Below are 15,066 nucleotides of genomic sequence, written 5' to 3'. Positions count from 1 at the left end.
ATTTAATTGAATGCATTCAAGATGCAAACATAATTATGTTAAATATAGTGTTCACTTTAAGCTACATATATAGTCTACACTATAGTCTACAGAAGCACAGAATATTTTATTTTATGGAGTCTACAATGAAAATTCAGTTAATATTCTTAGTATATACAGATTAGTGTAAATTAATTTTCACAAACTGATCCATATCAAATAAGAATTAAAGAATGTGTTTCTAAAGTGATTGTACAGTGTTAAAATATATATGAAATGCAAAACTTGTAATATTCCAGTTTAAAAAGTCCAAGAGCAAACATTTAGTACTCATGACAGATCTGTGTGGCACATAAAAGAAAGGCTTGTTTTTGTTGTAGATTCTGTCTATAAGCAGTTTGGAGTTATAACATTCATGCAATCTCAAGCAAAACGCTTATGCTCATTATGCACACTTACATACATTGGTCTCATTGTATAAATCTTTTATTATATTTTATTTTTTTTATTCTGTTTCTTGGACTTGTAAATCCTATTCCAGATTTACAGGAGTGAATGATGACTTAGAAACTCAACACTCTTCATCCATCTTCATAATATATGTGTGTGAAAACAGCACAGAACAAGAAATCCCACGTTTTTGTTTTCCCTGAAGGAGGACGAAATTAGACCTGACAGGCTCATTATACAATGAAATTAATCACATTTAAGGACTGATTAAAACATGGAAGAGATTACACACACACACTGAATACATAAACATGACAGTGTTCAGCCTCCGAGCGTTTGAAACACCTGCTCCTCTGAAAGGGATTCAATTAAAGTTTGAGCAAATGACCGTCTCTCTTTTCTCCACAGTTCGAATGAGCGCTGAACTCCATCCTCAGCAGTCAGCCACAGTGCTTGAGTCAGCCAAAACATTAAAAAAACACATAAATCCCTTTCCCCTTTTCAAGCTCTCCCTTTGTCCTGCCTAATATTTTTTTCCTGATGACAGAACAATGGATAGATAGATTAAACAGATGGATGGATAGAGAAGAAGAAAGAGTGGGACTGATTTGTATGTTTAAAAGTAATTAATTGGGTTAATGGAATAGATCTACAGAGCTGATTCATGGTTTGCTTAGCAATGACCCTCTGTGCAGTTGTTTTGCTCTCACAGAGAAACAGAGGTGGTGTGAAAGAGTCTGTTCATTTTCACTGCAGAGGCAGCGTGAGTGTCTGCGCACACACTGAAAGAGGGAGAATTCTACATTACTTAAAGTGTATGTCAGAGCGAGTGAATTGAAGTTTTGTGAAACTTTCCTTCCACAGGCCAAATCAATTATCAAACCTATTACAACTTGTCTCAACCAAGCAGGTCTATGTTCCCATTCAGTAGTGGCTTGGCTGGCAGAGAAACCCCTAACAGTATGTCATTAGATTTCTGCCCTATTTGCTCCTCATGTGGGTTCAGCTCTGGCCAGTCATGCTTATTGACTTAAATTTAGAGCCCTACACTAGCAGCAACTCTTGCTGAGACATCAAAGGCGGCAGAACAGCAAATTTACCAATGTAAATTCTTAAATTTGAATACTTTCTCAATAGCTTTGATACAACAATAACAATAACTAATAACTGTGCACATGCAGTGATTTGTTGCATATGTTTTTATACGTCTAATGAACCAATACATGAAAGAGATTTAATATTTGCTTCATATTTACTTAAAACACCTGACAGTTTTTTTAGTCATCAATGCGAAAAAAAGCATTTACATTTGCAGTAGCTCTGGTGACATTTTTACAGTGGCTCTCTCCATTTACAAACATGGAAACTGAGCAATGCATATGTGCTGAAATTTTCAAGAGGGTCTGGCTGCAGACTTGCACTTGCACTCTCAGACTTGCATTCTCAGACACTTGCACTTCCGCTAGTGACATCACTTGCAGTCTTTATTTTTTATTTTATTTAATTTTTTTTACTTTTTGTTTGAATTTCCCAACATTTTATAACAGTAGCCAGGTCAAGAGGGTCTGGCTGCAGACTTGCACTTGCACTCTCAGACTTGCATTCTCAGACTTGCACTCTCAGACACTTGCACTTCCGCTAGTGACGTCACTTGCAGTCTTTATTTTTTATTTTATTTAATTTTTTTTAACTTTTTGTTTGAATTTCCCAACATTTTAAAACAGTAGCCAGGTGGCAAAGACAAGAAAAAATAAACTAAATTGCAATCGCTACTTGCCCTCTCTGCTACCTGCGACACTTGCAATCGACACAAATCGTGCTTGTTGCCAATGGAGACAAGAAGCTGTGGTGGTGAATAAACCATAGACAGTATAAGGAATAAACGCAACGCGCAAAGTTTCACGTTAAGCATTTTTCCATATAGAATAAACTGTCTACAACTCGTTTATATCACTGTCTTTGTCCATTAAGCTACATTATGCATTTTATTTACAATGATTTTCTATAGGAGGAAAACGTTTAATATCCAAATTTAACGCACTGCGTTCTGTACTCGTCTGCTTGCCTGTACGGAGTTGATCCTTTTAAAATCACTTAATGCATTTCATAATGCACGTTCATATTTGCCGGTCTGTATATACGTTGAGTCAACAACAAGACATATACCGTATTTTTCGGACTATAAATCGCACCTGAGTATAAGTCGCATCAGTCCAAAAATACGTCATGATGAGGGAAAAAACTTATATAAGTCGCACTGGACTATAAGTCGCATTTATTTAGAACCAAGAACCAAGAGAAAACATTACCGTCTACAGCCACGAGAGGGCACTAAGTCACACCTGACTATAAGTCGCAGGACCAGCCAAACATAAAAAAAGTGCGACTTATAGTCCGGAAAATACGGTAGGCTAGGCCTACTGAATTGTCTTTATTATCTTAGTCTGTTATTAGGCCACATTAAGCGTTCACATTGTGTTCATAGCCATCTGCTTGCCTTGTAGTACATTAAATAATAACTATATATCGAATTTGGTTTTTTTAATTGAACTTAACGTATCCTAATACATTATGCCATATTAAGTGTTTTTTTTCCACAGGAGGAAAACGCTTAACGAAAGACTTTGTGTATAGTAGTAGGCCTAATTTAGTTTTAATCGTTTAACCACCACCACAGCGTCTCGTCTCCAACACGCACGATTTGTGTTGATTGCAAGTGACGTCACAGGTAGTGGAGAGTGCAAGTAGCGATTGCAATTGACATTGTAATTTAGTTTCTTTTTTCTTGTCTTCACCACCTGGCTACTGTTGTAAAATGTTGAGAGATTCAAACAAAAAGTTATCAATAAATCGAACAAAATAAAAAAAATAAAGACTGTAAATGACGTCGCGAAGTGTCTGAGAGTGCAAGTGACCCTTCTCGAAATTTTGTTCAGAATACACCTAATGCACATGTAAACGAATACATGAATCGGATAAGGTATATTTTGATCATATGTACAAAACTTTCAGAATCTGAAACAGGATTGGACTAGTGCATCTAAAAACATACCCAACTGAATTTCATCGGCGATGGGCCAGTGTGAGTGGCATGTCAGCTGATTAGTACATGAACTCAAATTAAAATGGGAGTTAAGACCCGTTCACACCAAGAATGATAACAGCCATATCTATAACATTAACAAAACAGAGGAACGATACTGGAATCACATTCAAAACTGGTTTTGGTGATGATGAATCAAATAAAAACATTGACAGCCAATCAGACTCCACTGACTTTGAAGAGTTCAAACATTTAAAGCGGAGGATGACAAAACTGCAACATATGCTCATAATAAACGGAACATTATAGTCCATTGATGTGGATGACAGTTTTGTTATAGACCGTTATTGTTATCTTTATAGTTATCATTCTTGGTGTGAACGGACCGTTGAACAGATTATCCTTTAGTTACATTTTTGCTATAGTCTGAAAGTATTTATTTAAATTCTCTGTCAATTTTGTTTGATGTTGGCTTGCATTCTGCTGTCCAGCATCTTGCTGCAGTCTCACCATGTGATCAGAATTATAAGCGAGTGGTCAGAGGTGAGACTGAAGTATATCAGCTCTTTACACGACTTGGCTCATAAAATGCTGTTCTCTGCAAACAATAAGACAGCACATATTATGACACTTTGAATGGTGTACTCGCTATTGTGGAGCATTTGGTGAACATATGGACAAAGTATTAGAGAGGATTCTCCGAAGGCGACATATCCTTTAGGAGGGGACTTGTGCGTCTTTATAATAGACTTGGAACATAACTTCCTCTCATTCTAGGATTTAGCCCAAACTCCCATGCGTCCTTGTAGCTGCTATGCTGGAGACTACTTTTTGGGTTTTAGATAATTGGTTGGTGTGTGAAAGCCTAGGGGTTCATCAAGGACCAGATTTGTTCCAGGTTTTCATGATCTTAGTTTGAGAACCCATGGAGCTAGAAGAAAGGCTCAGTCAGACAACCAAACAAACATGAGCTGAGAGAAAGGTGTGGAAAACAAGAAAATCTCTTTTTGGTTTTCATATCTTATAATTCTGCATTCTGTTTCCCTGACCTTCTATATTTGTCCCTTTATATTTTCCAAACAATGCCTTTCAGCGGTTATATTTTGACATCCATTTTTCATTACCCCAGTCTTACTTTTTCACCACTGACCAAAAAAGAAACAACTAAATAGGGACTGTTGAGCTTTCCAATAAATGAAGCATTAACAGTTCATTAAGCCTTTTCTACTAATTGAAATTGCCCCCCCACCCAAAAAGATAAATCACACACAATATTTTACTTATTAATTCTGGACAGCAATAAGACCAAATAGTCTCCTCAGATTATCCTGACAAAAATACCTCATGTGTCTCCTAACAATTAATAAAAATGTATTTATTTAAAATGATTAGATATTTAATGACCAGTTTTACATTTAGACTTAATTTGCTGTCATCAAACCAGGGATATTATCAGTAACTAAAACTTTTAAACCATTTGTCTTGGGGAAAAACAGCTATTTTTTTTTTTTTACATTTATTTTTTTTCAGATAGTTGCCAAGGCAATATTTCTCGTTTTTGTTTATTATAAGTTGAAGTAACATCAACTAAATAAATTAAAATTAAAACTTAATAAGAACTATAGACATTAAAAAAAAATAAACATGAAAAAAAACTCACAACAGAAACTATAATAGTATATCAAAGATACTAAATAATACTGCATATTACGGTTAATCTATAAAAAAATACTAATAATTTAATAATACAGTCCATATGAGTTTCTTTTTTACATATTGTACATTTCATTGTGTTGTGATGGCTAATTTTACTTGAACTATATAAAAAATTTATTTTCTAGTATTTAATTGTATTTAATGATTTAATTTAGACTGAATTGTGCAGTATTTCAGGCAGGATAGCTCACTTATCACTTATTAGCCATAACATTAAAATAATCTGTTTATCAGACAACATTTTAATATCAATGCATCAATGCTAATTTGTCTGTATTATCCACATAAAAACTCTATAGTAGCTTCATTTGTGTTTATTTTTCTCCTATTAGACACATCTTTGACCTTGCTTGTGCAAAGCTGGGAATACCATCAAGTCCTCTAAGCTATGAAAGAGAAACTGTTGAGCAATAACAGATTCCTCTTGGGTGAGTACAGATCCCAAAGCCTTGCATATATGTATAACCCATTACTGAGCTGTAGTGAGAGAGAGAGAGAGAGAGAGAGAGAGAGAGAGAGAAACAGAGAGAGAGAGAGAGAGAGAAACAGAGAGAGAGAGAGAGAGAGAGAAACAGAGAGAGAGAGAGAGAGAGAGAGAAAGAGAGAGAGATTGATCATGTTTTATCATAGAATACTTCACATGACATAGGGCCATTTCATAATCATCAATTACTCAAATCCTCACATGCCATATGTTATCATTATTCCTAATAGTTAATGACTATAATGGGTCCCACCACTATCTAAATCACACATGAACAACTATCTAATCATAAGAACAATGGTGGTTGTGAGCAGTGTCCTGTAATATATAGAGTACATTAGGGTGAAATGTTCAGTTATGGGGTTGCATACATCACGATGCAAATTCAGGGTTTGCGGTTAATGTATTAGTTGAGTTCACACATGTAACTACATAAACAAGGTCTGATTGACAGAATGAAGGATCTGGATTACAGCAAGTGCATCTGATTAAGTTCTGAATCCTCTGAGGAAGGAATGAGGGGGAGAAAAACACTTGGATCGGGATCCTAGAGTTGGGTGCCAAGTTAGACGCCTATCACAAATCCATCTGGAGGCTACAGCTATCCAGCCTCTTACTAGACATTTCATTTAAAACAAACTAAGTTACACACATTCATGTCTGAACTGATGTTCTAAAACTTTAAGGTATATGAAATTAAACAATATAAACATGCTCTACAGCTCAAAAGTTTCACGTCAGTAAGATAAAAAAAAAAGATATCAATACTTTTAATTAAACAAGGACACATTTATTAATCAAACTAATTAATCAAACATGACAGTAAAAACATATAATGTAATTAAATAATAATGTTACAAAAGATTTTTATTTCAAATAAATGTTGTTCTTTCTGTTCGAATCCTGAAAAATATGCATCATGGTTTCCACAAAAAATGTAAGCAGTACAACAGTTTTCAGCATTGATAATAACAATAATAAATGTTTCTTCAGCATATTATTGTGATTTCTGAAGGATCATGTGACACTGAAGACTGGAGTAATGACTGCTGAATATTCAGCTTTGCCATAATAGATTACATTTATTTTAAATTGTAATAATATTTTACAATATGACAGTTTTTATTTTTTTTTTTGTAATCAAATAAATGCAGCCTTTGTTCACATTTTTTTGTTTTGGTTTACTTTTGACATGTCGATGAAGTGACTAATGCTTTTGTTTGGATCTGTCAGTTTATTCAAATCAACAGATTTGAATAAATGTAAAATTAATAACGTATTGTTAATTTATTCATATGTATGCAAATTATACATATACTGATTGAATACACTTGTTCTATATGCATGTTATTTTTTAAATATCTCTTTATATGTTTTCCCCAAAACTCTTTATTTTAATTATAAAATAGCAAATTTCTTAAAAATTGTGTAAATGTTTTTTTAATACCAGCTTTTTAAAGCACAATGAATACAAATAGTAAATGTATATGTTATAATGAAATTTGCTTTAAGCTAGATATTTCTTTCCTTCATGGTGTACTCTTTTATTTGTCATTGACCCTACTATCATTTGCTCAGTCATATCAGTAATTTTTCACATGGTCACAAAATCCACAGGAAACAGCGCAGTCTCTAGCACATGAACTGATATCCTTTATGTCCTCTAGCTTTCCTCCTATCCTTTCAAACCTTCTCTACTACTACACACATATTTCACACTCCCCACTTTCCTGTTCTTTGATGAAAGATGGATGTAGGTATCCCAGAGCAGCTCTCAGTGAGGTGCATTAGTCATGCTTTGATTAATCGTTATTATATGGCTTAATTAAAAGGAGCAGAGTGTAAGTGAACAATTACATCAGATCGATCCTCCTCAGACTGTCATCTGTGCTATTCTCTCAACACCTTTTACTTTTATTATATGGACAAGAAAAATTTCTCTCTTTTTTTCATTAAGAAAAAGATACATACAGTTTTTAAGTTTTGTCAATAGCTAGAGCAGCACTTACCAGCATGGACCAACACAGAAATGAATTAAACAGAGTGTGTGCATCACAGTGATGTTCTTGACAGGCGTTTCATTACGGCAGAAATGTACAGTAAGGATTCTGGCATATGTTGTCATGTTGCATTTGTAGAATCCACAATGAAAGGTATTGAAAGTATAGCTAAATGTGTGTTTAAAAGCTTAGAAAATACTGTAACTGTTTAAGTTGTTTGTTGCAGTCTCACGTAGTGAAGATGTAATGATGAGGGGAATACAGTTGTCCACAAGGACTTAATGGAAATGAGCGGAACGGTAAAAGAAGCAGATGGCTCACGCTGCAGGTGCATGAACCCTGGAAAACATAAAGGGTATCATGGCAAAAAGAGAAGGAGAGGTGAGAGAGAGGTGATCATGATGAATGGAGAAGGCAGTAAAGGAGGACACTCCTAAACCCAGGAGAATCCATTCTGATACATCTCAGGTTTCAACACCACTTTTATCACGAACGTTGCTGAATTAAAAAAAGTAAAACCAACATTTATAAGCATAGTGCACACCGTCAGGCTTTAGATAAGACATTTTTGGAGAGGGGGGGTATAAAGACCCTTTTGTTTTCTGGAAGGCAAGTGTGGAGTTAATTTCAGCTAATATGGCTAATTAATTGCCATTCAGTTAGCATCATTAGCATACGTGTGGGTGAGGGCCCATGCTAATCATTCTGTTCCTTGCATATCTCGCTGGACTTAACCAAATGACTCTCTCCATGAGGAGTTTTGTTTTTATCGAGTTATTTGTGACTGGGTTGTCATAAGCATTAAAAGTGCCTCATTAAGGCAGTTTGCCATTTCTGTCTCCAATTTCCTTTGCTTTGTTTCCGTCTGTTGCATCCTATTACCTATCAGTCTGAACTACAGATTTTTGTATTTGCACTTGACAGCCTTTATCCGGGGCTTACATCATTGTGTGAGTAGGCCATGATATATTTCTCTAGTAGATAGTAAAAGCTTTATGAAGGACTCCCCTCTGCATTCATCTTGATAATCTGTAATTAGTTGTCAGGGCAACTGCTGTTGTGAAGTGAGACATGGAAGGATACATGTGGAGGAAGCTCAATCGAGGGCACCTGGGGTGAAGTGTCCAAGCAAAAAAGAATCAATGGAAATGCAAAAATGAATGTTATGAAGATACCAATTTTTTTAGCCATATTATACTCTGCAGGTTTACTGAAACCCAAGTCTGTTTCCAGATGTAGGATTATAAAAGTAATGTACCTGGCGATGAAATGGACATATGGTGATAAACATTCTTAGATTGGGAAAGATAGGAATCCACAGATAGATTGGTGGATGGATGGATGGATGGATGGATAGATAGATAGATAGATGTTTCCATCTGTAATATTTGTGTGTTTGTTTGTATGAGAGCGCAGGAGAAGGAAAGCATATGTCCAATCAAAAATAAAACGTAATTTTGGCAGGAAAAACATGGAAATTGGCAATTTTTATCCTATTATTGGTTAGATTTATTGGCTTGGTAATTGTTTTTGTGAGTGTTAATTCTTTTGCCGTAAAGACCTTAGAAATAACTGAAATTGCTTGATACTGAACTGTAATGCAGTCAAGACCTGCCTGGAACTACTTTAGTTATGTGTTTCCAGAAAAAAAGTTATTGCACACCTTAGAATGTTCGTCGACCAATCAGATTCAAGCATTTAGCAGCCCCGCTAATTTAAACTATTCGTTTAGATACTATTATTGCCAGGACTGTAATATCTCATAATCATTTCAATATTTCAAAGCAAAGAATGCTTAAGCACAAAACAAGCCAAAAAACGCATATTAAATCAATCACAATCTTCAAGGATCATTTTATTATTATTATTTTACCAGAAATTCAAAATCTCATAACATGATGTGTTAAAACAGAAAGGGATAAAAGACAACAAAGAAAAAATTGTGGAGAGGAGAGGTGTGGATGGATGGATTTGTTTTGTTCCATGTGTAATTCAATAACATTTAATTCCTTTGAACCAAAACATTCCCTGAAGCTTCGAAAAACTGAGTGAACTTTGTTGATCATTGCTTCTTCTTTTCCCATGGAGACATTAAATCAGCTATTAGTTTTCAGAAAATAATGAAAGCCTTGTTTATTACTGTCTGCCTGGTTTTGTTTAAGCAGTGGTGCCAAACACAGATTCAGACAGGCGACTGAAGCAGTCGATATCCTGTCTGCAAGCACATGAATGAAGAGGCTGCGTGGGGAAAAGCAGGTCCTTTGAGGTCAAGAGATGGTCTGAGAGGAAGAAGATGCCTTTGCGTGACACTCAGGGAATGTGCAGAATGGAAGAATAAAAGAGAGAACAGACTACAGATGATGATAGACAAATATGGATAGAGGAGGAATCAATGTGAGGAAATGTCATATGGTGAGGAGGGAGATTAATTCATAAAGGCAGCGGATATTGTAATATTCTGAGGGTGCAAATTAGTACTTCCTGTTTATTAGTGGAAAACAAACAAGGAAGCAAACAATGTAAGTCTGTGCAAGTGTGTGTGCGTGTGTGCGTGTGTGTGTTCTTTTATACAACAATAGACAAGAAGTTAATATTCAGTAACTTACATTTAAAAAAAAAAATGTTTAATAGTAAATGTTTGAATGAATCAATCAATCAGAAAGACAGTTACTTGTTTTTTCTTTAATGAATCAAATTTTGATTAAAGTAAATAATTGAGTAAATAATTGAAAGAATTACTCAAAAAGCCAGTCACTTGTTTAGCTCCTGAATAATTCAGTGTTTTGAATGAATCAGTTGAGTAAATTATTGAACAAATCGCTCAGAAAGGCAGTCATTTGTTTAACCCCTAAATCAATCAATGTTTTGAGCAAATCAGTTAAGTGAATGATTATAATAATTCATAAAGGCATTCACGTGTTGCAACCTGTTGGTGTGACGTTGCAACCTGCAGACAGAGTCACTAAAAACAGACAGACACCAACACAGTCAAGCATAGTCACACAAACAGTGAACAGTCCCAGTGCTGTTGTTAGATTGTTATATCAGCATAGGAAAAAGCAGCATAGCCATTTAAATCTGAGGACCAGAACAAATGTTTGTATAAAGGTGTACTTATTCAAAATAATGGTAGATTGACCTGCTGAGGTCAGAAACTGCCGTAAAGGCCAATGCACCCTGTTTACCTAAGACACCCTGGTAACTCTAAACACATGCATTGCCCACATACAGTACATGCACGCGGTGAGCACAGCATTCACAGTGATGTAACTGTGAGATGTCTGGCAAACATATGTTTAGAGATGATCACACATTCCAGGGGTATCATGCACCTATTTTTCACACAGTTCTTGCTTTTTGAATCTACTTTCTTGCTCTGTTTTAATGGTCGCTTCTGATATATTCTGTCTGTCGTTCATTGTTTCTCACTCTGTCTGTTGTGCTGCCCTGTAGAGATGTGGTTCGACAGGTGCCAGCACACAGCTGCCAGTATGAAACTACAGCCCCTGATATCTGACCCAACTAATGATCCACAACATCTTTCATTACACGAAACACTCGCACGCACAGTCAGAGTTCCTTCCTTTTAAATAATAGGCTGGATCTTGAAAAATGATTAAACTCTTCATTAAAACATGAACCGTTTCCATTAAACAAATGCTAAACAGAAGCGCTGTCAGGTGGATGCGGTCATCTGTGAATGAGAGCAAGAGTGATTGAGTCACAGATCGCTCCTCTGTAGGTTCAGCAAGGTTTAAATCTGTTTCCAGCCATTGGATTATACGAGCAGTGCACCTGGTGAGGCTGATGAAGTGGACAGAGGAACGGTGTGGAAAAACGGACAGATGGTGGCAGACATTCTTAGAGAGAGTGGGAAAGAGAGGAAGCCGTGGAAGGAGGGGTGGGGGGAGATTGGAAAAACAGCAGCTGTTTGGCACTGAGGAACAGGACAACATAAGATGCTAAAATGAAAGCACACAGACAATGCAATGTTCGTATGTAGCAGATCTTACTGTAAGGCCTGTTTCACAACTCAAGCAAAATGAACAAGTTTATTCTAATATTAACACTTATTCACACTGCCCATGTGACAGAGGAATCCTAATGAATGGAAGGTGCTAAATACACTATCCCTGTTTCAAGCTAATCCCATTGCTTCTTCGATTTTTTTTTATGAGGCATTGTAACACTCATCATGGCTGTAGAACAGTTGTACCAATTAATGGAGAGAATGCTAATGCACATTATTAGCCCCTATTGTTTGTGTGTGTGTGTGTGTGTGTGTCTCTAAAGAAATCTAAATTTACATAACTCTTTACTGCCATAACTCTTTACTCTTTACTTATCTGTAACACTGTCATCAAGTACTTTTCTCCATATGTTTTGGGAATGTCCAATTGTTGTCAACCTATGGACTCATGCAAATTCTGTTTTATCCTTTTTACTACAAATTGATTACACGTCTAATCCAGGTTTATGTCTTCTCAATGATGATTCCAACTCCTGTATAAGTCCATGAAAGAAGAGAATGTTGTTTGGTGGTTTTACAGCTGCGAAGAAGACAATGATACAAAACTGGTTTACTCTGAACATGTGTGCAAAAACATTTTGGATTCATAGCCTTCCTTGGGATAGTGGCCTGTGAATGTACAACGGCATAAATTAACGGAGCTAACCCTGGCACTATTGATTGATGGCAATGTTTTCCTTCATCTTTCATATTTTGGAATATGTAAAGGAATGACCATGTAATTTTTTAAAATAATTTTTTTCCCCTCTTTTTTAAAATGGTAAATTATTGATAATGTGCCTGTTGCTCCCCCTTCCCTGTTTGTTTCTTGGTTCGGATGAATGTTGTTTTATTAATATAAAAAATAAAAAGTTGATAAAAAAGAAAAAAAGAATAGAAAAAAAATCAAAATGATGATGCCATTTTACCACATTTTATTCCTGATTTTAAATATGTTTTTGAGGTTTCAGTATTTGAACATTCAAGTGTATAGGAGCTGTATTTGCATTAATGGAAACAGCTGAAATTAAATTGCTGCTTTAATGTCTTGCCTTAAAGGGATTGCGTGACAAATAGGGTTTCAGTACCAAACCTATTTTTGCCACACATTGCACATGAAAAAAAAAATGCTATGTTTCTCTGTAAAGCCATTTGTCAGTGTAATGGTATGCAATATAGGGTCTTATGAAGCAACATAAAAAATAATGGACTGCACTACTCAATCTATTTAAAAGAATCCATTAGGCTTGATCCAAGTTCTTAACATACATTTTATATTCAGTAAATCTGTCTGAATCTAGAACAGTGGTTATCCAAAACAATATTCAAAGATATATAAAATATTTTTACTACTTTTGTTGCAATGACAAAGGTGCTTTTAACCTTTATTTCCAGGAATTAGGCAATATATTAAAATAATTTTAATTTTATTATATTTTATAAGTCATAATAATACATAAATTGAATGGGATTCAGCATTTCTATATTTCCAGTGAATAATAAAAAAACATTTATATATATATATATATATATATATATATATATATATATATATATATAATATATATTTGGCAGACAAATCCTCAGCAATTTCTGCCTGATAAATTATTTAAACAAAATTTAAATCTAGACACTAGAAATTTCCATGGCTTTTTGGGATTTTATTATTTTCTATGACTTTTCAGGTCTAGAAATCACACTTAAAATTCCACATATATGCATGTTTTCCAAGACCATGGAAACCCTGGTTCTTAAACAAAAATGACAGTCACTGAGGGAAAAAAATAATTTAGAAATATACTTAGGTCTTGAATTTATGCAGTTTAAGTTTGTCTTATTTTAAATCATGAAAATAATTTAAACCATATTGTGGCCTATTTGTGAGTGTGAATGCATGACTGATCTAGATGCTTTATGCAGTTTTGCTACAGTTTTTTTTTTTTTTTTTTGGATTCAATTCAGTGTTATTACCATTAAGACGTAAAGTAAATGTGCCTTTTCATAATGTAGATTTCAAGATGATAAAATTTTTAATAATTCTCATTGGACCACTCCTGATAACATTTTATTCAACTTATAGAAAAAAAAAAAAAACACTCACAGCAGTAATCCAGAAATCACTTTATTCTATAGAGGTGCAGCAGCAGAAACGCTGTCAGTAGTGTGAAATCATGCTTCTGCTTCACTAACACGCTACTTACATGTGTGGTGTGAAACAGGCCTTGCAGCAAGACTGGAAAGCTCGCAATCACCCCCCAATGTTACCATGGAAATAAGCAGTGGCCCATGTAAGTTCCTGCTGGGAAATTGAGCATCTCCTGCTGTTGTTTCCATCGTGGCTGGATATCTTGCGCACAGGCTGCTGATGCCGAGCTGGGATGACTGCAGGTCTTGAGGAGGGCAGCGGGTGTCTACACTAATTACTACAGCCTAAGAGAACCTGCACTGAGAAGCGTGATGGACAGACCGAGAGGGGCAGAGATGTGTATGTGGAGGGAGGGAAAACGAAAGAAGAGATGGAGTGAATGCATATTTGAAGAGGAAAAAATAAAAAGAATCAGAACGGTTACGTGAGCAGTAATAGACAACGTGATCACTGGCTCCACTGGGCTTTCATCTGCCCTGCATTTTTGCAACATTTAGGTCAAGACTAATTCAATTTTTGATGAAAATAATCAGCTGCATTAATGTAAATGTGGGGGTGTGCAAGTGAAATAAAAGAGAGAGCAAAAAAGAGGAAAGGGCAAGGAACGAAAAGTTTTTTGACAGTAAGTGTGAACAAAGCCAGCTTACACCATCAATCACCTATCCTTAAATCCTCTACAAAGTAAAGAGAAAGGAAAGTATATATATATATATATATATATAAAAAAATATAAAATTGTATGGACTGCTCTAATTAGTATTTTTATAGTATAGTTGTAAGGGACAGATCAATAGGTTCATTACTATGGTTTTTATGGTACATCTTGTTTTTACCTTTTTTTGCCTACTTTGACATTTCGAAATTTATTTTCAGTGTTTCTTCGGCTAAACATTGACAAAAAACATTGTTTTGCTTTAAATAATATTAACTATGATGACTAACTTGAATAGTTGACCACCTTTACAAAACATTCCTGATTTTCTTCTCTGTGACAGTTTGCTTTTTATGTCCAAGCTACAGATAGAAGAAAGGAGGAAAACAGAACAATCTAAGTGTTTCTTCTTGGAAGAGTGATGAAACTGCCAACCTCAGCACTCCTACACTGAGAGACTGACTGTTTTGTTTGGAGAGTCTTGTTACAGACAGCAAAATTACTTTTGGCCCTTTTCCGTTTGATTGGCGAGCTGTTTTTCTCTGCGCTGCTGGAGCTGAGATGCTGAAGCTGTTTTTCTCATTTTA

Source organism: Carassius carassius, chromosome 46, assembly GCF_963082965.1.
Source record: "Carassius carassius chromosome 46, fCarCar2.1, whole genome shotgun sequence".
Taxonomy (NCBI): domain Eukaryota; kingdom Metazoa; phylum Chordata; class Actinopteri; order Cypriniformes; family Cyprinidae; genus Carassius; species Carassius carassius.
The sequence above is the reverse complement of the archived record's forward strand: the minus strand, read 5'-3'. Positions refer to the sequence as shown.